Here is a 19,062-nt window from a genome sequence, read left to right as displayed (position 1 = left end):
GGGGAAGAGAAAGTGAGACGGGGTCAACCCATCAGGGTTAACCTTGTAAGAGCCTGCAACCCCAGTGAAATCCCACCACAGACACAACGCTGTGCTTTGCTGGCAGGCCTGCCCTGGCCCTGCTACTGGGGGCAGCCTGGAGAACTTGAATTTTGCAAGAGCAACAGGGCAGCCTGAAGGCTGAATTACATGTCTTGAAATATAGATCCCAGGCAATGCACTCCTATGGACATTTTTAGCACATCTAGTCAACTGCTTCCTTCCAGAAAGAGCATGAGAAGAGCAGGATTTGTGGCTTCACCACCCCAGGCTGGACCGACTTAGAGCTGCCAAGTGAGCAAACCCTTTCAGACGAACCAGGGTAAGTAGGGGTTTGCTTTGTTGGCTGCTACAAGCAATAGTTCCTATGTAAAACAACACTGCATGGCTGAAGTTGGATGCCGTTGTGTTAAGTAATGCAGTTTATACCTAGCCAGATGTCCTTAACAGCAATTCTCTTGCATGTGTCATATTTTCAGGCTCTGGCCCCTACCAGTGGTCTAAACCATCTACTTAAATTTTCCTTATCATCTGGAAGTGAGTGATGCCCTATCGTTCCCTGACCTGGGAAAGAGGAAGGTATTTGCTTGTAGAAGGAGCTCTTTGCATGGATTCTGCAAGAGAGATAACCCTGTGTTCAAGCATCGATGAGAAAAACAGGCAGGTTCCTAATTGTTTTCTTAGACTGGGGTATATTTGGCTTGAAATGGTCTTGTGGCTTTCTCCTTTAAGCATGGCTGCACAGGCTATCTCCCCTCTTATTTGCAGCCATCTAGCATCCCTGCCAAAAGCATAGTAAAAAACAGCAATAGGCAAGCAACTAATTTGTAGTTTATTTTCTAAGGTAGTTTTGTTGCTGAAAACCAGGGAAAGAGAAAGTGCTATTCGGCTACTTTGCTGCCAGCATAATCTGTGACCTGTAGCTTAGGAGCCTTTGCACTTGCTGTTAATTCCTTTTAACCCAAGCTGCTACAAGACTGCTCCTGCCTGTTAACTCATGTCTTCTCAGATTTTGATGTAAGTATTCTCAGCAAAACAGATGGGCTTAAGATGGGCTGGGTAATAGGAAAGCAAGCATGTTAGGATGTAACTTGCTAGTTTGAACACTTATTACAATAACAATTAGTAATGACGATTACATGTGAGATGCCCCTGCACTAATACTTGGCATGGACTGAATTTTTCTGAAATTCATCCTAACATCTCATTGATGTTTCAATGAGAAACATCACCACTAAGCACCTACTTGCAAATTCTCATCAAAAGTTTGTTGCCTATTGTGAGTTTTCCGCTATAAAAAGGCTTCAGATTTGCCTTGTACTTTTAAGTGCCCCTAGAAAACAAACTCGGAAGAGGGAGCTGGGTGAGTAACCAGGGCGATGTGATCAAGCAGAAAGCATAAAATCTGGACAAACCAAATTATGATTTTTGCTGAGCAGCACGAATAACCCTTTGGAGGCAGAGGTATGGAGGGCAATTTTCTACACAAAGAAAGCAAAGGAGGAAAAGTTTTCCATAGGCTTCGAGCAAGGTGTCCTTTCACAGCAAGGAAAGCATGCTAGGTATTTCAGTATAAAACCAAGAAACAAAACTATCCAGTTTATTCTAGCATGTAGCTGTGCGTTTGATGGTGACATCACTTCCAATTTCATACATGAAACCACTTTGAGTGCTACTAGAAGGTGAATGCTACACATACACCTACGGAGGCCCTTTTTGCTGATGTGGAAATGAAGCTAAGTAGCACAAAGACAGCGAATATTCCTCTTTATCATCGCAAATCTGAACAAGGGAATGGGGTATGTGCACAAGTTTTAAAGGAAAAACTTTCAGCATGTCTGTGATAATCAGTATCTGTGGCTTAAACTGCTGAATTCAGGGTATACGACAGTCTGAGCTACTCTACCCAGCTGTGACCCAAAGATCGCTGTTGATAGCACACACCGAATATAGCTGGTATCACAAGATACCCACCGCACTTTCAGTTCAAAAGCAAACCATGTAAAATTTCTTTGCACATCTACAGTAACAGCTAATGATTATTTTTTTCTTTGAACTTCGTCCAAAGTTCATCTCTAAAACAAACTTTAGTCAAACTGCGTGTATTGACTCCTCAGCAGAATAAACAAGCCGAATCTCTAGTAACGCTTTATCACTCATTCTACCTTCTTTTAACTGGCTTGTTAACCAGAAAAGATAAAAACCAGTGAAATAAACAGGCTTTACTTGGTGTTTATTTTTCTGGTGCCTTGTTTAAAAACTTTGAAGGACAAAAGCAACTCTGGTCTGATTGTTTTCAGAGTAAGCAGACTCCTCTTCTTGTTTCAAAACCTAACTGGAAGTAAAATTAAAATCCAGGCTGTTGTCTGGTTTGTAGCACTTGGTCTCCACAACTTCAACTGCCAGTAGTAAAAGTTTACACAAAGGGGGTAAATCTGAATATTGGAGCTGGGATTTTTAAGCTGGGGTTTAAAAACTGGTTAACGACTCGAGACTGGAGAGGTAGGAGGAGGGAGGGAGCTGGATGGTCCTTAGCGCCAAGAGAATGTTCAGTAAACTAGCAGATCTGACAGTAATCAACATGATCTCTGTATTACTTTATCTATGGAGCGGCTGTAGAAATAAAGTAGAAAGAAGTATAAAAAGCAAACATACATTTATTAAATATCATGTAATATCTTAATTATACTAACCATAACATTTCTTGTCAATTGGACATGTGAGAAAACCTACTGTGATGGCCATTAGATTTTTTGGTAGTCCCATGCATGTGACCTTACCAGTTAACGCAGGAACTGTGTATGTATCGGTAACTATTTGATGAGCACCCTGATATTTTCTGTAGTTTTATTTTTTTAGTAGTCCATCAACCATGTTGTTCAGAAAAAAAAAAAAAAGTGAGAGAAAAAAAAGGAGGGGAGTAGGGGATGTTCCCTCAAAAGGAAAAAGCCAAACAACGTGACATTAAAAGAAAAAGGGCATTTTTGGATTAACTCGATTTGCTTCATACCTTTTCCTTTTGTGCGTTCCTTCAAGGATTGTGTCTACAAACCCACAGGCTAGAAACAATTTTTAAAAAAATAAATCCGAGTATCTTGCATAATTGTTTAAGTGCAGGAGCTGCAGCTTTAAGAAACATGCTAAACGTTGTAAAGATCACAATGAAATCACACACAACTTGGCAACCAACTGATGGAAAAAGAAGTGGAAAATTAACAGTAATTAAATAAACAACGGCTCGGTAGCCCGGTTTTTTGACAGTCGAGAGGGACCCTTGCTAGCACACCAGCATCCTCCCGATGATGAAGCTGTGCGTTACTGCCCAATTACGGCGAGCCTCCGAGTTACTCATCATGACTGCTTTATGGATTGAGTTCATCGTGATTTCCTGAAGCATCTGCGGAGATAATACAAGCAGAGATAACGCAAGTACTTTTCTTCTCAACTTGTGCACATTTTGAAGGAATAAAGCGTTGCGAGAGACTGTTAAAAAACACCAGTTTTGCGTCGCGTCACCCTCCGCTTTTCGGAAAGAGAAACCCAGGACACGTCCCGGTGCTTTAGCAATGGTGGTTCTGATATGAAGGCGAGGTGTTCAGCTTTTCTGAGCCGCCCGAGCCCTTGGGAAACCGGAGAAGCGCGGGGTGCGCTCTATGCCGGGAACTCACCTCCACGCGGGCAGCGGGGAAAGCGAACCCCGAGCCGAGAGCGCCCGAGGGAACGACCAGCCCTCCCTTTCTCCAATGCTTTCATCCCAATAACCTCCCCCCAGCCCAAGGGAAATTCAGGTTTATTCACCTCCCGTGCCAACAGGCACCGCGGGGACGCTCCAAATCCCCATCTGTAAGAATCATAAAATGGTTTGAGTTGGAAGGGACCTTAAAGATCATCCAGTTCCAACCTCTCTGCCATGGGCAGGGACACCTCCCACCAGATCAGGTTGCCCCAAACCCCATCCAACCTGGCCTTGAACAGCTCCAGGGACGGGGCAGCCACAACTTCCCTGGGCAACCTGTGCCAGTGCCTCACCACCCTCATAGTGAAGAAATCCCTCCTTATTTCTAGTCTAAATCTGCCCCCGTCCAATTTAAAGCCACCCGCCGCAATTTAAAGCCATAACTTGGCCGCTTTGAACCTGCCTGTAAAACTTTCTGACTCTCCACCTTTTTTTTTTTTTTTTTCCTTTTGGGAGGGGAAATATAAGGAGGAGGGATGCAAGGAGGGAGGAGCTGCTGCTGCTGCGCCGCCGTTCCCCGCACGAAAGCAAATGGCAGCATCGCCCGGCGCTGGAGCCGCGAGTTAATAAATAAATAAGCGAAATAAATAAATAAACAAACAAATAAATAAATAAAATAAGCGGAGAAGCGGCGGCGAGAGCAGGGGAAAAAACCCTGCCCGGCCGCGCGGCTGCGCTGTCCCTGCTAAGAACATGGCAGGGCCGGCGGGGGCGGGGGCTCCCGGTGCGGGGCGCGAGGAGCGAACAAGCCCCGCACACACACACGCCGGGGGGGTGGGGGGGGAGGAGAGAGGGCGCGGAGTTCCCTCCGCCTTCCGCGCGCGCGCGCGCCCCCCCCCTTCTCCCGCCCCCCCTGCGCGCGGCCCTGTTGCATCAACTTCCTGTGCGGAGCCCCTCGCGCCGGGGGGCCCCTCCCGCCCCGGCTCGGCTTCCTGCGCGCGCCCGCTGAGCCCCGCGCGCCGGTCGGGCGGGAGAAGAGAAAGGGGGGGGAGGAGGAGTGGGGGCGGGCGGCGCGCCGGTGTGTGTGTTTGTCCCCCCTCCTTTCCTCCATTCGCTCCGTCCCTCATACGGTGGCGGGGCTGTGGCGTGAGGGCCGGTCGGTGCCCCCCCACCCCCGCGCCGCCGCCGCTCCGGCAGAGTTTGGTGCCCTACTTCACTCTACTTTAGTTTCACTCACTTTACATCCGGGCTTTTTCCCTAGGCAATGGGGGCCGCAGCACAGCCCGTTCCTTAGGCAAAGGGAAATAAATTCGCCGCACCGACACGTCAAGTAGTCCCCCCTCAGGATGAACCTCCAAGACCACCCTCTCGCCTCCCTCCCGCCTCCCCTCCCGCCGGTGCGGGGCGGGGTGCGGGGGATGGGGGTGGGCGCGAGGCCCCGCGGTCCCCGTTGCGGTGTGGGCCAGCGGGGGCGCGCGCGGCGGCGACGGGCGGGCGGGCAGGCCGGCCGGCGGAGGGATCCCGTCGAGCGGTGCTGCGGCCGGGCCGGGTGAATGGGATTGAAGAAGAGTTCAGCTTCTCGGCTTGTTTTTGTGTCACAGTTTCTCTCCTCCTGCGCCTCGCGGGCTCCGCGCCGCCCGCCCCGCCCGCCCCCTCCTCCCCGCCGCGGGAGCAGCCCCCCGCCGAGAGGGGGAAGGAACAGGACCCCACAGAGGCGAAAGCGAGCGAAGAGGAGGAGGAGGAGGAGGGAGCAACCTACCATCTTCCACTCCCCGCTTAGCTTAAAGAAAGTGCGAGGAGAGAGAGAGGCGCCCAGAAGAGGCGCCCGGAGCAGCGGCGGCGCCGGCGCCCTCCCCTATGAAGAAGAGCCCTCCCCCTCGCAGCGAGGTCCTGCCAGGGGGACCCCGGCCGGCCCGCAGCCGCACCGCCGCCACCAGGGTGTAGTATCCCACCTTTCGGATCGCCTCCTCCTCCTGCTCCCTGCCCCCCCCTCCCGCCCTGCCCCCACCCCCCACCCCGGGCTGGCGGCGCCGCGCCCCGCACTCCCGGGCCACAACTTGGAGCAGCAACTTCGCGGCCCCTCCCCCTCCCCCCCGGTGTCCCCATCCCGGCGGGGCTGGGGGGGGCAGAGAGTCCCGGGGTGCCCCCCCGTATCTCCCTATCCTGAGGCTGGGGGAGCAGAGAGTCCCGGAGCGTCCCCCGGTGTCCCCATCCCGGCGGGGTTGGGGGCAGCAAGGCGTCCCCCAGTGTCCCCATCCCGGCGGGGTTGGGGGTCAGCAGAGCGTCCCCCCATATCTCCCCATCCCGGTGGCGTTGAGGTTGGGAGCAGAGTGGTCCCCCCCGTATCTCCCCATCCCGGCGGGGTTGGGAAGGGGGGGGGGGGGGCGACGAGTGTCCCGGGGCGCCCCGCGGCCCCTCCCGCGGGCGCCGGCAGAAGTTTGCGAGCGGGAGCGGGAGAGGAGAAGGAGGGTGACACTTGGGGTAAAAGGAGGAGGTGACACATTGGGGTTGGGGGGAGGAGCAGGGGAAGGAGATGACACATTGCACTGGGGATGGGGTGGGGGAGGGAGGCTTATCCCCTCCCCTCCGGTTTCCTTCAGGATGATTATTTCCAGGCCCTTTTCTCTTGGTCGAGCCCTTCGCCGCGATGCCGTCGGGGAAGTTTTATTATTATCTGGGAAATGATGCCGCTTTCGATGATGGATAATTCGTAGTAAAACCGCTGCTGCGGGGTTTTTGTTTCTTTTTTTTTTTTTTTTTTTTTTTTTCCTCTTTCCTTTCATTCGTCTTTGTGGCCCGAGCAGCGCCGGGAAAATTCCGTTTCTTCTGCAACTTGTTATTCTGGAGCCGGGCCTGCCCCCCTCGCCCTGGGGCTGCCCTTCCCGCACAGGTACGGGACTCTGGGCCGCGGCACGGCGGGGTTTCCCACTCCTGCTCCGGCACTGCTGCCGGCATTGAGGACGGCTACTTCTTTATTTTTATTTTTTCCCTCCCTCCTGCGTCTGCGTAGGTGGAGTGGGGCTCTATGTGGGACTCTGCCATTTGGTACAGTCCTCTGCTGCGTGCTCCTTTCTTCACTTGTCTTTCTGCGGGATTTCTTTCTTTCTTATTTTTTTTTTTTTCTTTCTTGGTGGTGTTGGGGGTGTTTTTTGTTGTTTTTTTTTCTTTTCCTTTTCAGTATTATTCCGAGCTTTGCGGTTGGTAGAGCTTTTCCCCTAGCCACCTCTGCAGTTTGGTGGGAGCTGGCAGAATTGTACGCTGAGGTTTTTAAGTGAATTCGTGTTGGATTAATGTATGGAGCTCTTCATTCAACTTCTCCTCAAGTGTCAAAAAATGGGGCTATGAACAGATGTGTTTCAATATGGAGAGATTTCCAAGTTCCTAATTCTTGAGGGTGGAGGAAAGAGTGCCATTGGAGAGTGGCTTTTGTTTTCGATTGGTGAACAAATGTCATCACATTTCAGTCACGTGCTGTAATAGTCTTTGTTCAGCTATCAAAGTATGATATCTGCTACACCTGTTCCCACTTTTAAATTGTAAGTAAGGATGCTTGCCTGCAAATGTTACAATTGTGGATAGGAGCCCTTCCCCTCTTTCTCCCCCTCTTACCCCCTGGATGTTTGTTTGGGCCCAGGTGCAGAGCTTGACAATGAACTTCTGTTTGCTGTTGAGACTGCCTGTAAAACGGTCCCACTGGAGATAATAACCTGCGTGTCGTGAGAAAGTTGTGTGCTGTAATGTATGGTAGGTCCGAGTGTGGAAAAGTCAGGTGGGGATTTGCACTCGGTGATGGCAGGGTTCTAGTAAGGAGTAGGCTCCTTTGGGCCAGTGAAGTTTTCTTAACTAGATATGCTGTTGCTTATTATCAGGTTAAAGGACAGACACTCCTGAACACCCATGTAGATAGATACGTACATATTTTTTGCTTAGCTGTAGATTTTCAGAAATAAAAAGGATTTTGTGTGTCTGTTTAATCGTGCCGTGGTGTGTCCACCTCCCTCCCCCCCCCCACGAAGTTGTAATCACCTCTAACAAAGAAAGACACCTGCTTAGTTTCAGTTTTGTAAGTCACATCCACTGACTTTCCTGTGCTTGCTCTGAGCAGCTGGTGTGGCTGGATATATAGCCGGGGAATGTTTAACTTTGATGAAAGCAGGCTTATTTGGGGGCTTAGTTTGTGAAGAAAATGACATGCTTTTGAAAGCCTTGGACTACCCGCTTCCCACTCCCACCCCCTTCCCCTGCCCCCCAAAAATCTAAAATTCATTACTTCTACTTGGTTAATGTGCTCTGCTAAAACTTTTATATGAAGCTTGTTAGTGAGTGTGTATAATATAACTTCGTAATTTATATTTACATAGTGACATTAAATTGCTAGTAAGAACAGAATCTTGAAAGAAAGAAACAAAAAAATGTGTATAGCTTCTCATATTAGCTGAAGAAGTTAATTACAACACTTTGGTAGAAAGATCATAGGCTTTGGGAATTTTATTTATATCTGGGCATGTTTCGTGATAGCTGAATTAAACAGTTTCTTTGAGGGCATTTTTTATTATTATTTTCTAGAAAAGAATTTGTAGGTCCGTAAATGAAATTTTAAAAATGTATTTAAAAAAGATAGGTGAAATGCTTCTTCTGCATTTTTAAACGTTTCAGCCTTACTGTGGCAGAGAAATTAGATTTTTTTATGATAGTTACATCAGCCAGAAGTTAGAGCTGATACAGGAGCAGTATGAAGCAACCTCTTTCTCTGTTGATTTCATGTAGCATGTAGAGAGTATCATTTCAAGGTCTTGGGAGGCTGATGCCTTCTCACTAAGTGCTTACCACCAGCTAGATGCCAACTGTGTCACACCCCCGATTTTTTTACCATACTTACCTGAGCGACAAGAAACTTGGAGAGGATCCCGTTACGGGGTTTAGGGATTTTTCTGTTAACTAATGAAGCTAACATGGTGTATAATTCAGAATGTTGTGTTAAGGACTATTTTGTTATTAATAATTACTTTACCATTAGTCATCATATGAGTTCTACCTGAAAGCTCTCAATCTTTGCTCTTCTCTGTGTGCATCCTGAAATGGATTTGTTGTGAGGCAGAAGGCGCCATTTGAAAGTGGGGATGAAAGGGGATAAAAATAAAACACTTTCCTTCGAAGAACTTAAGTAAAACGTAAGTAGGAAACTGAAACTTCCACTGCTCAGAGAAAAATGTTGCTGTGTTTTCCAGCTTCAAGAGTAAGATCTCTGCTTTCCGTTTAGGTTTCGTAAAGATCTCTCTTCAGCCTAGCCCATTCAGCTTCAGCTGTGTTTCAAGTATTGGTCCTAAATAGCTCTTACTCCAACTTCACTTTTCTTGGTTTTAGAGATGAGGCTTTGCATGTGTCTGTTAAGCTTCACCATAGAAATTATAATTTAAAAAAAAATTAAAAATTCTTGGACTGCATCCATGCAAAGGAGACAATTCTAATTTATTTATTTTTCCTTTTTTGTAGGAAAATAAAGTGTGTTTTAATGGTGCCTTAGAAAGTTGTGAAATTCTGTGTGCGGTTGGAAAGCTTTGACAGTGAGCCTGGCTACCACTTAGATTGTTCGTGCAGTTAGTTTATAATGGTCATAATTGCATATGAACACATAGTGGCTGTTCAGTTCCTTTATACATATTCTCGGAGCTATGAAGAACTTTATTCAGTCAAGTGAATCAATACTACTGGAATTTGTTTACAAGAGAGATTTCTCTTTCATTTCAGTACCAGTTAGTAGGAACCTTGATGGACTATCTTATTTCATATGTTACGGGCGTCTTGCACGGGTACCAGAAAATGAAGATGAATGTCACAGGAGAAATGCATGCTGGTGACTTAACCTTTCTACTATTGTTTTGAGTTTGTTGTTTGTTGGGTTTACTTGTTTAAAATCTTCCAGAAAGAACTTCATAGCATGATAGAACACTTCTGGAGGGCCATCACAGGGTGATGTGAGCTATAAAGCAGACCAGCTTTCAGGAAAGGCTCTATCTGTAGAAGGGGCAGTGCTAAAAAACTATTAATAAGCTTCTAATAGTATTTCTTCACTGCCCCCTTCACGCTTTATGCTTGCAACTGTGCAGTCACATGCATAGCTGTATACTAAAGTCTAAGACTCCAGAAAGGCCTGGCTCCTGTATGTTCGTGGATTGCCCTTGTTCAATTACTCTGTGCCAGAAAGCAGCTCACATCCTGTTTCTGATGTATTTTAACTGCACAAAGGTTATTTGGGAAAAAGCCATGTACTGAAAAGGTGGTTAGTGTGCAGAAGAGTTTTGAGATGCCTGCCGAATGTGGGGGGCAAAATTCTGTACCTTGTAAATACTGAGGGTGAACTGAAGGGTAGTTTTTATAGGTATCTTACATTAATATTTCATGTTCAGTATAGTACAAAGCCACTGTCTGTCTTGTGCCGTTGGTAGAGATATGTTTTATGCAGGCAAAAAAGAAGTTTATTTACGTTTGAGGGGGAACTTTGTATTTTCTTGTTGCAAATATAGTCTTATTTGAAAAAAAAAAGTCCCTATGTTTCTTTTATAAGTTTTATATAATTGTGACTCCTGCACCATACCAGGTTCCCACTGGATTGTAATTGGTAAAGTGTGATTTTAAGTTTAACTCTGCTATTGCAAAATTTTGACATAACAAAGTTGCAAATCTACATATAGAATGGCTATAAAATGTACAAATATCAAAGGAGCTTTTAAAAAATGTCCTGAGGAATGGTGCCCTTGCGTGATGATCAGACTTTACAATTAGAATCATCTGTCATTAAAATAATTTTTAAAGCTGTATAAAGTTCTGAAAGTTCTTTTGGTCTGTGAGCATTGCCATGCCTACTGCCCTAACAAAGCCCCAACTTTACCACAGAATCTTTTGTTTTAATATTTTGATTGTCTCAGGCTTTTGAGGAAAAAATGTGCCACTTCCTATAGACTTCTCTGCAGCACTTATTTTCTGTTTTACCGTTTACATCATTTTGGTATCTCTGTTGGCATTACCAATATGCTGTGCCTTAAAAGCTCTTTGTGAGTCAATAGTTTGCCCTACTATTAATTCCCTTTTACCTGAAATTTCTTGTTTGCTGTCATTGCAAGCATCCCATCTTCGATTAGAGATTGTATGCTCAAAGCACGCTTTAAAAAAACCGCCAAAACACAACACTAAAAAGCAGACACCACCCTCGCCCTTCCCCCAAAATACCACTGCCCCCCAGCCCTAGGCTTGTGTCTGTTGTTATTGGTGTGAATGAGTTTACACATAGTACATAAAGAGTACGGCTCTGCTTATGTGAGCTCTGCTGTAGGCCATGTTGACACAGCTTCTATGCTTTTTTTAATGTCGGGTTTCTTAAAATGTGTGTTTTCCAGATTCTGCCCTTCCACCTGACAATTCTGCACTTGTAGGACAAAAGGGAATCTTACTAAGTTCGCTTACTGCAGAAATGGTGTTGTGTGCCTTGCAAGTGAGGGACTCTACCATTGTTTACGTAATTAGAAATAGGTTGGGGAAATGTAGCCGGTGGGAGTATGGATATGTGAATGGTTAAGACAGATGAGGGCAGATTTGAGCCTGTGACTCTAAGATGGCCTGTGCTCGGACTCCGTCTCCAGGCCTGCAGAAGGAGGACTCTAGCAGAGCAGCTGAGCTTATGGTCGGTTCTTTTTCGCTGTTTCTGCCTGCAAAAGAGAAGCTGTGAGTATGAAAGGGAGAAGGAGCATAGATTTCTTCTCTTACTTCCTTCCAACCCTGCATATCCAAGCATAGTTAACTATATGGATCCCAAAGGCAACATAGTTGCAAACAGTTAATTGAAGAGATTAAGTGGTGTGCTATTGAAGCTTTAAATTGTTTTAACAAAACTTCTGAGTAATCGCAATAATTATTTTCTGATAAGCTGGCTGATAGTAACTATGGCAACAGCTGTCTTTGGCCTATGGACAGTATTGCTGTACTGACAAAACCTTTAGATGCCTCTGAGGCCTCTTGCCTCTGTAGGGAAGTGCATCAGGATATCTTTCAGGTGACTGAAGTGTCACTGTTCATCTTTCTGTTGCAACAGGACACTGGCTTTCTCTTGGGTCGGAGTCTTGATCCTTTTTCTTTTGCATGTTTTTTTTTTTCTGGGTGCTGCCTGCTAGCCTGGAAACACAGCAGACTCTCTTGTTGTACAAAGACCAGTGAAACACTTAAGTACTTAGATGGAATTATATATATATATATATATATATATATATTATTGTTGTTCAGTAATAATAATCCAGAGCTTGGGGAAAAGGAAGGGAAAGAAAGGAGGACTTACACATTTTGATCCCTGGCTGTTTTCTTGCTCGATTAAAACCTTCTTAGAACAGACTGGTAGGGGGAGCTGCCCTTCCCTTTATACTGAAGTACAGCAGATTCTTCTCTGAGGCCTACACTGAGATAACAGCTATTTAATTTTCAACTAAGCTCTGCCTCCTTTTGGGAGAGAGGCAAGCTCTGTCTTCAGGATGTTGTAGAAATGGAGGAAGAGAGTAATTTGTTTCTAGATTACTAAATTCTGGAAGGGAGAATATCCCCCTTACCAAACGTACGTTTCCTCTTGATGATCAGAAGAACTCTCTTTAATAGTAGTAAATGTAGCGGAGGGGTGGGAGTCTTACTGCGCTTTAGTACAAAGACACTAAAAATCTGTGGCCCATTCTGCATGTTTGAAAGTAGCTAAACTGCTGGTTATTCTTAGTGATTTTTTTTTTTACTGAAATGTTTATCCTCTTAGCTTTGACATGCGAGAATTCAATTTCAATCCAGCTTACCTCATGACTCCTAGCAGCCGTCTGTCTGTACGGTACATGTACGTTGTTTGCTGGCCTGTGGAAGTGTGCAATGTGGCCTACATCTGGTCTCATCTTCAGTGAGACTGTGGCTCGTGGAAACTATAAGCCCCAGTATGCAGTGCTCTGTTTTTATTTAATCGCTGGCCTGGCTTGCAAGATACCAGTGCATCCTGGGACCTGTAGTTTTCATGAGCAGAGTTGGCAATTCAGGGTGACAAGTGAAGAATGTTATAATGTTCCAGAAGCAGATTCCTTGATACTTTAGGTGGTTCTCAGTTGGTCAGCTTAAACCTGTGCTGCTATTACTGTGTAGCAGCATGTATTTTTATTTACAAGTCAAAGGTGGTTTATAGTTGTGCAGTGTGTTTAGGGAAAAGAAGTTGAAAGACTTTTAAGTGCCTATGTGTTTTTGTACAAAGAATATATTAATAATTGCACTAGTACCTTGATTAATCTGCGATTGCAAGTGTCCTGTTTGATATTCTGGAAACTTTTAATCTTTCAAGGCAACGTTATGGATGGAAATGCTCAATAGAGGGAGGCTTCTGTTACTGGCGATGTGACTGCCATGTTCTCCGTTCAGACTGCTGCCCAACTGTCACACTGGATTTCTGTCAAAGTGAAGAGGGATTTGAGCGGCTTTTCACCTGCTGGGATCTCACTCTTCTGCTCTGTCTCTGGAGGCCAAGTGATGTGATGACGTAGTCATTTTACGCAGCAGTGCAAGGGAGTTGGTTTCTGCTTTGGGGTCTGTGATGTTGTTGCTGGTTACCAAGGAGATGGAGGGTCTCACTTAAGTAACGCCAGGTGTGGCCAGAAACTGAGTGCATCTGACAGTTCTTGTCCAGTGCGTTTGAACCCTGGCTACTGCGCTTGACCTCGCATCGAAGTCACATCAAAGAAAGTGAAGTGTTTCCTGAGTAAGGGTAGAAGACTTTTGGAATGCTTGGGGTTTTTTATATAGCTATAAGAACTGTGTATTTTTCACACATGACGTTAGCTAAAATTGTTCGGTGGGATTTGCTAGAGTTAGCCTGGATGTTAATTTGATTTTAATTGTTAGGCCAGCTTCAAGTTTAGTGTTCTCTGTAGTCTTACATACCATGTTTGGGGTACTGCAGTTGTCTTAATTTTTAAGTGAGCAAACAGTTAACTTTAATGTCTCCCAGTTAATCTCTTTGTTCTTCAGTTTGTATGAGATAATAACTTTAAGAAAATTATATTTAAGTGCCAAACAATATGAAATAAACCTCTTTGATGGTTTTGGAGAAATTTAATTAGACCTCCAGTTTTGTCAAAAGTTGTGCATTTTACTTTAAGTCCTGCAGAAGTCATAGACAATATGTGAAGGCCTAAAATTGCATCCTATATAAGTAGTAGTAGTAGGATCAAGGTCTCCAAACTTCTAATATGGGAAAGTAGCTTCTTTGTATTCACCACATTTACTTTATATCTTGTCTGTGTGGCAAAATCCTTCTTTTAGTAAGTATTTGGAAATTCCACTCAATATAAATTTAGAGTTCATATTTGCTCAATAGTTGTGCAAAAATAATAATAATAATAGTAGTAAAAAAATAAAAGGTGTCTCCTTCACTTGTAGATATTATAGATATGACACACATTTAGGTGGTAATAGCTTCTTTGAGGTAGGGAATATATTTTATCAGCAGTGATGCACTGTACACACTGTACATTGCTTTGTTTTAAAGCTGATACAAAAAGGTAGATCTATATAAGAGATTGGTCTAAAACTTTACTGTATGCTGTAACTGTAACAAAGTTTGTCAACAATTAGTAACAGTTTTCTCTGAGCGTTCCCAGCCCCTTCACAGCCCATGTGGAGCAAATTGCTGGCAGGACACATGGTTAGCTGAAATAGTTACTATTAGTATATTGACGTGATTAGAAGGCTGTCATTGTTGCCTTGCAAGGATGAATTCCCTTTCATTGACTGATTGGGCGTACACAACAGGCAGGAGAAGAAACCAGGATAAATCTATATGTAGTGGAACGATGATGTATCTTGTCCTTCAAGGACATTTTATCCTCTGTAGAAAGCCTGTGACAGTGCCCTTTGTAACGCTGCTGTATCAGGGTATCCTAGATAAGGAACATGGGTAATAGGGATGTACAAAAGGATTTGATGCATAGTTGTAAAGAAAAACTGTACTGTAAGTATTTCTTATCTCGTGAGAGAAAATGTGTCCTAATCTGGGTGGAAATCCTGGCCCTGCTTGAGTTGATGGGAAGATTCCCAGTTGAATTGAGAGTACTAAGATTTCATTCTTTTCCCCATAAAGGTAGTTTTAAATTTTGCTGGGCTGAAGCACTTGACAAAGTTTGAAGAATCTGGCATCTGTTTGAGATGCTGCTGCTAGCCCTTGGGGGATCTTGCACCAGGTACTGTGACTCCTAGTGTCTTTGTTCTTCCTTTAAAAAGTGGATAATAGTGGGCTCTTTTAATGCACTGGGAGAACTTGGAATCTATTTATTCAGGGCTTTTGCTTAATTTGCTAACACAACAAAATTTTACATGAAAGCCAGAAACGAGTCCTTGATGTATCCAAGGAATACTTTTTGTCTGTGTTTCTTCCTTCTTGCCAGTGCGACAAAACCGCTCCAATTGAGATGTTCAGTCTGAAATCTGAATAACTTGACTTGTGATGGGTTAAAAACAAAACAGACAATGCTCTAAGAAAAAAACTCAATACCCCCAGCTAACAAAGCTTTTTAATTACTTTTATAAGGGAAGGCCTATATTACTAATAACGAAGCTTTTTGCTACTTTGCATCTGGCTGCAGCTCCAGTTACCTTACTATTCCACTGCTGCTTAGCTTGCAGTAATTGTCTCTGATAAACATCTTTATCATGTAAATCTATTGTTGTGTGTAGTCCAAATTTGCTGTATTAAGGATTCTCTTGTCAGTGACCCCAAACAGAAAGGATGTGGCTACCTGAGGTTCCCTTATTACCCTTTCAGAAAGTACATTCTGATCAGGAATAAATTGCACTAGCCATAAAAGCACTAGCAAGGTCTGTGCTGTTTCTGAACGGCAGGTAACTGTCCTTGACTCAACTGCAGTTCTCCTCCTAAGGAGGAATCCCATCATACCATACTCTTTATTTTGCATTCGCAGAGAATTCTGCTGATACTAGTGCTTTGTCACAATGAAACTTGTTTTGGAATTGGAGACTTCATGTCCATTTTACCAGCTCTTCTTTTCCTTTGAATTTTGTGCTCTAAAGTAAACATGGAAATCTTCCCCCGTCACATGATTCTCATCCCTGTATGCCAGTTTCTGCTTGGCTTAAAACTTGTGATGTCTTCTCCCACCTTACTTCTTGCAAGAATTATATTTGGATGCCTGTCTGTAATGCAGAACTCTAATAGATTGTGTAGCATTTAATTTAATCAGTTGGGTTTTCCTGTGATGATGAGCTGCAGTTTTTGTGGCCAGTCAAAACCTGATGATGTTGGCTTGTTAAATGCATGTTCCAGGTTAGTTTCTCACTGTAGTAACAGTATCTTCTCTGCTGCAGAGTTGATTAGTTCAGCATAGGTCTTCGACTGTATGAGTACTAGTACCTCAGGTTGTTGTTTTGCACTGATGTTGTCATTGCTACAGAACTGCATGAGTGAAAATGCTGATCTCGGCTTTGCTCCTTCCTAGTGTATGATAAATTTGTATGATTCCTCAAAATTCCATTTTCTAACTTAATCTGCCATTCTCTGCCCATGGTTGTTTTAGTGCTGATTTTTCCTTGTGCCAATGTGTTGTTAATATAATGCATGATTTAATGATCATGTATTTAAGCTGTCTGCTCTAAGGCTTTTGAAACTTAAATTAAGAAAGGAGATGAATATCTGTTAAATACCTGTTTGTTTGTGCGTAGAAAGTGCTGTATATGAGACAAACCTGAGAGAAAAAGACAGGCATATCAGAAACTCCTGCAGCATCTTCAGGAACTCTTGTATAATACAGGAAAGGTGGTAAATAATATCTGCATTTTTTTTTTTTTCCATTTTCCCACATGTATGGGATGTATTTTAGGCCGTTAGCTCTGCAGCCTCCATTGTGTTATGATTAGATTTTGTTTTCTCTATGTTGCTTTCCGTGCTGTGATCTTTGGAAGTTCAGTAGGCAGTAAGACTCTTACAGGCTTCTTGCGGATCAGAAGTTGTATTAGAAATGACTTAAAGTCATGCAATAAACTTTCATGTATGTTTCTGGTCCTCATATGGATTTTTTCCCCCTGTCCTGTGCAATAACTGGAGTCTAAGTTGAGAGGAGCTAGGATTTTTCTCAAATGGATTTTAAAAGGAAAAAAAAAAGAAAAGCCATCCTTGAAACAGCAAGAAGAGGAATATGTAAGGACAATGTAATGAAAGGAGTGCTTGAGAATTTCTCTGTGTGGAGAGAGGCGTGTTTAAACATCTTTTCTAGCACAACAATATGACCCTTAATTTTTCGACAACGGGATTTGTTTAAATAGTAACTTTGCAAAGAAGTTACTGTAATGATGGTCACTATGCTGATAGTGCAGTACTGCCGTGATTGTCAACATTTCATTGTGAGCATTTGCTTGATATTGCTTTGGCATGTGCAGTACTAATTTAGTGCTTCACACTGTTTTGTCTCATCTTAGTGTCTACTGTTATGGTAAGCCTTCCTACCATGTGGTGGCAGTCTCCTTCTCCTAGGACAAGGTTGGAGTGGTTCTGTTGTGTATGTGGAATCAGTATGTCTCAGGAGAGCAGGTGGAAGATGTGGTGATGTTGGTGTGAGGGGATGTGAACGAGGAGTGTCGCTCAGCAGCACGTTTCTGCTGCCTTCTCTGGGAGAAGTCCCTGGACAATAGGTCCTGACTCCTTGGCAATAAAAACTGTTCAAGGGAGAGGGAAAACTGACTGCTAGCAGCAGTCTCCTTCAAACTGCTGATCTTTTTTATTTTTTTTTTTTTTTTTTAGAAAGCGTAGTTGTACCGTGCTCCATGATACCCTTTCACTCTGTCAGCATTGTGAAAGTTGAAAATGCTATTGCCTTTCAGTTGGTTACAGGAGCCATTAAAAGTGGATAAATCTACAGTTCAGTCTTCCAATTTTAAGTAAACAAACAGTTAAAAATCCATGGCAATCGATGTGAGTAAAAATGTTCTGGACACTTTGTTCTTCTCGTAGCTGAAGTCTACTTTCATTGTACAGTCTTGCACTCGGCTTTTCTGCCGTTAAACACTAACTGTGCACTTATGTGATCCCACATTAGATTGGCACGGTGATTCAGTGTTGTGTTTATGTGATATAGCATGTAAATCTTCTTACTTATATTGAATAATCATGGTTTTGAGAAGAAAGGAACTTCTGTTAAGTGTGTGGTTACTTGAATTCTTCCTTTTTGATTAGTGACTACCATCAGTACTCCCACACTGAGTGTGACTACCCCAGCTACAAATACCATTCTCCAGATGCTACAGTTCTCTTTTGTGTGCTTTTGAGGAGAAGGAAGGGGAAGGAAAAAAAAAAGGCTTTTAAAGGGTGAGGAGGGAGAATATAATAGAAGGGAAAGGGAAGACAGAACCCGAGGTTGATAATGTACAGGGAGCAGTGAGAGTGCCAGCTGACTGGAATGTAGGGGAAGGAAGATCAGAGCACATCAGTGAAATAATTTTGGAGTGCTTCCTGTTGACTTGTTAATACTGCATGGAATTTGGCGCAGGCAATCTGCTGTTGTGAATCAGCATAGTTTATTCACTTGGGTATAGGTGTGCCGTGCCTGTTATTATTTGAGAATCTGCACCACTTGAAAGATAACAGGTCAGTCTGGTAAGCTGCATTATTCCCGTGTTTCAGATTAGAAGCTGAGGCAGAATGAAATTAATTTATTTCCTTCTCACTTGTCTGTTCAATCCAGTAAACTGCTTGCTTCCTTCAAGTGCTGAACATTGCTACTTTAAAAACAACCTCCTGGTTGAGTATGGGTGGTGTACCAATAAGTACTGCTTGCTCCAGAGAAGGTGAGATTCTTGTAAAACTGGTTTTACAATATAAATAGTGTACTTTGGTGAAGTTTTGGATATATTGTTTTATTAGGTTATAGTAGGTTGAAGAAAAAGTAGAGGTTTGGTTGGGAATGGAAGACCTCCCAATGCATAGAGGAGGTAATGATTAATACATGTGAATTTGAAATCTAAGTTGCATAGGTAAGCACTGGTGCCAGGAAACAGTCCTAAGTTAAGTTCTGAAGAACCTGAAAAAAAACAGAAGGAACATGGTGGTTGCTGTTATGTTGTTTTTTTTTTTAATCCAGCGTTCTACCTCCCTTGCATTATACCACAATTAATACAAGAAATTGCATATTCCCATTCTACTGTAATTCTGTTTTTACAGATACTGTTACATGAGCACACATCCTAAATGTATCCAAAGGGTCAGAGTTAAGGTTAGTGCTTACGTGTACCAAATCGAAACGTCTCCAGAATCTACTTTGTGATCAGTATGGGAATGA

General features: G+C 43.8%; 1 protein-coding gene across 5 annotated transcripts in view; it reads left to right on the top strand.

Annotated features, from left to right (window-relative positions):
- The first annotated feature begins 5,379 nt into the window (after nucleotides 1–5,379).
- The window catches only part of PHF21A (PHD finger protein 21A), a 136,983-nt gene continuing 123,300 nt past the window's right edge, over nucleotides 5,380–19,062 (top strand). For 2 of the 5 annotated variants that reach the window (XM_054068691.1, XM_054068688.1), the window contains exon 1: nucleotides 5,382–5,653. The gene's annotated coding sequence lies outside the window, so the exon portion shown is untranslated. Of the gene's footprint in view, nucleotides 5,654–6,519; nucleotides 6,606–19,062 lie in introns of those variants that run through there. The other 3 variants (XM_054068692.1, XM_054068690.1, XM_054068689.1) reach the window with 3 other exon arrangements.

Source organism: Cuculus canorus, chromosome 5, assembly GCF_017976375.1.
Source record: "Cuculus canorus isolate bCucCan1 chromosome 5, bCucCan1.pri, whole genome shotgun sequence".
Classification (NCBI taxonomy): domain Eukaryota; kingdom Metazoa; phylum Chordata; class Aves; order Cuculiformes; family Cuculidae; genus Cuculus; species Cuculus canorus.
The sequence above is the reverse complement of the archived record's forward strand: the minus strand, read 5'-3'. Positions and strand labels throughout refer to the sequence as shown.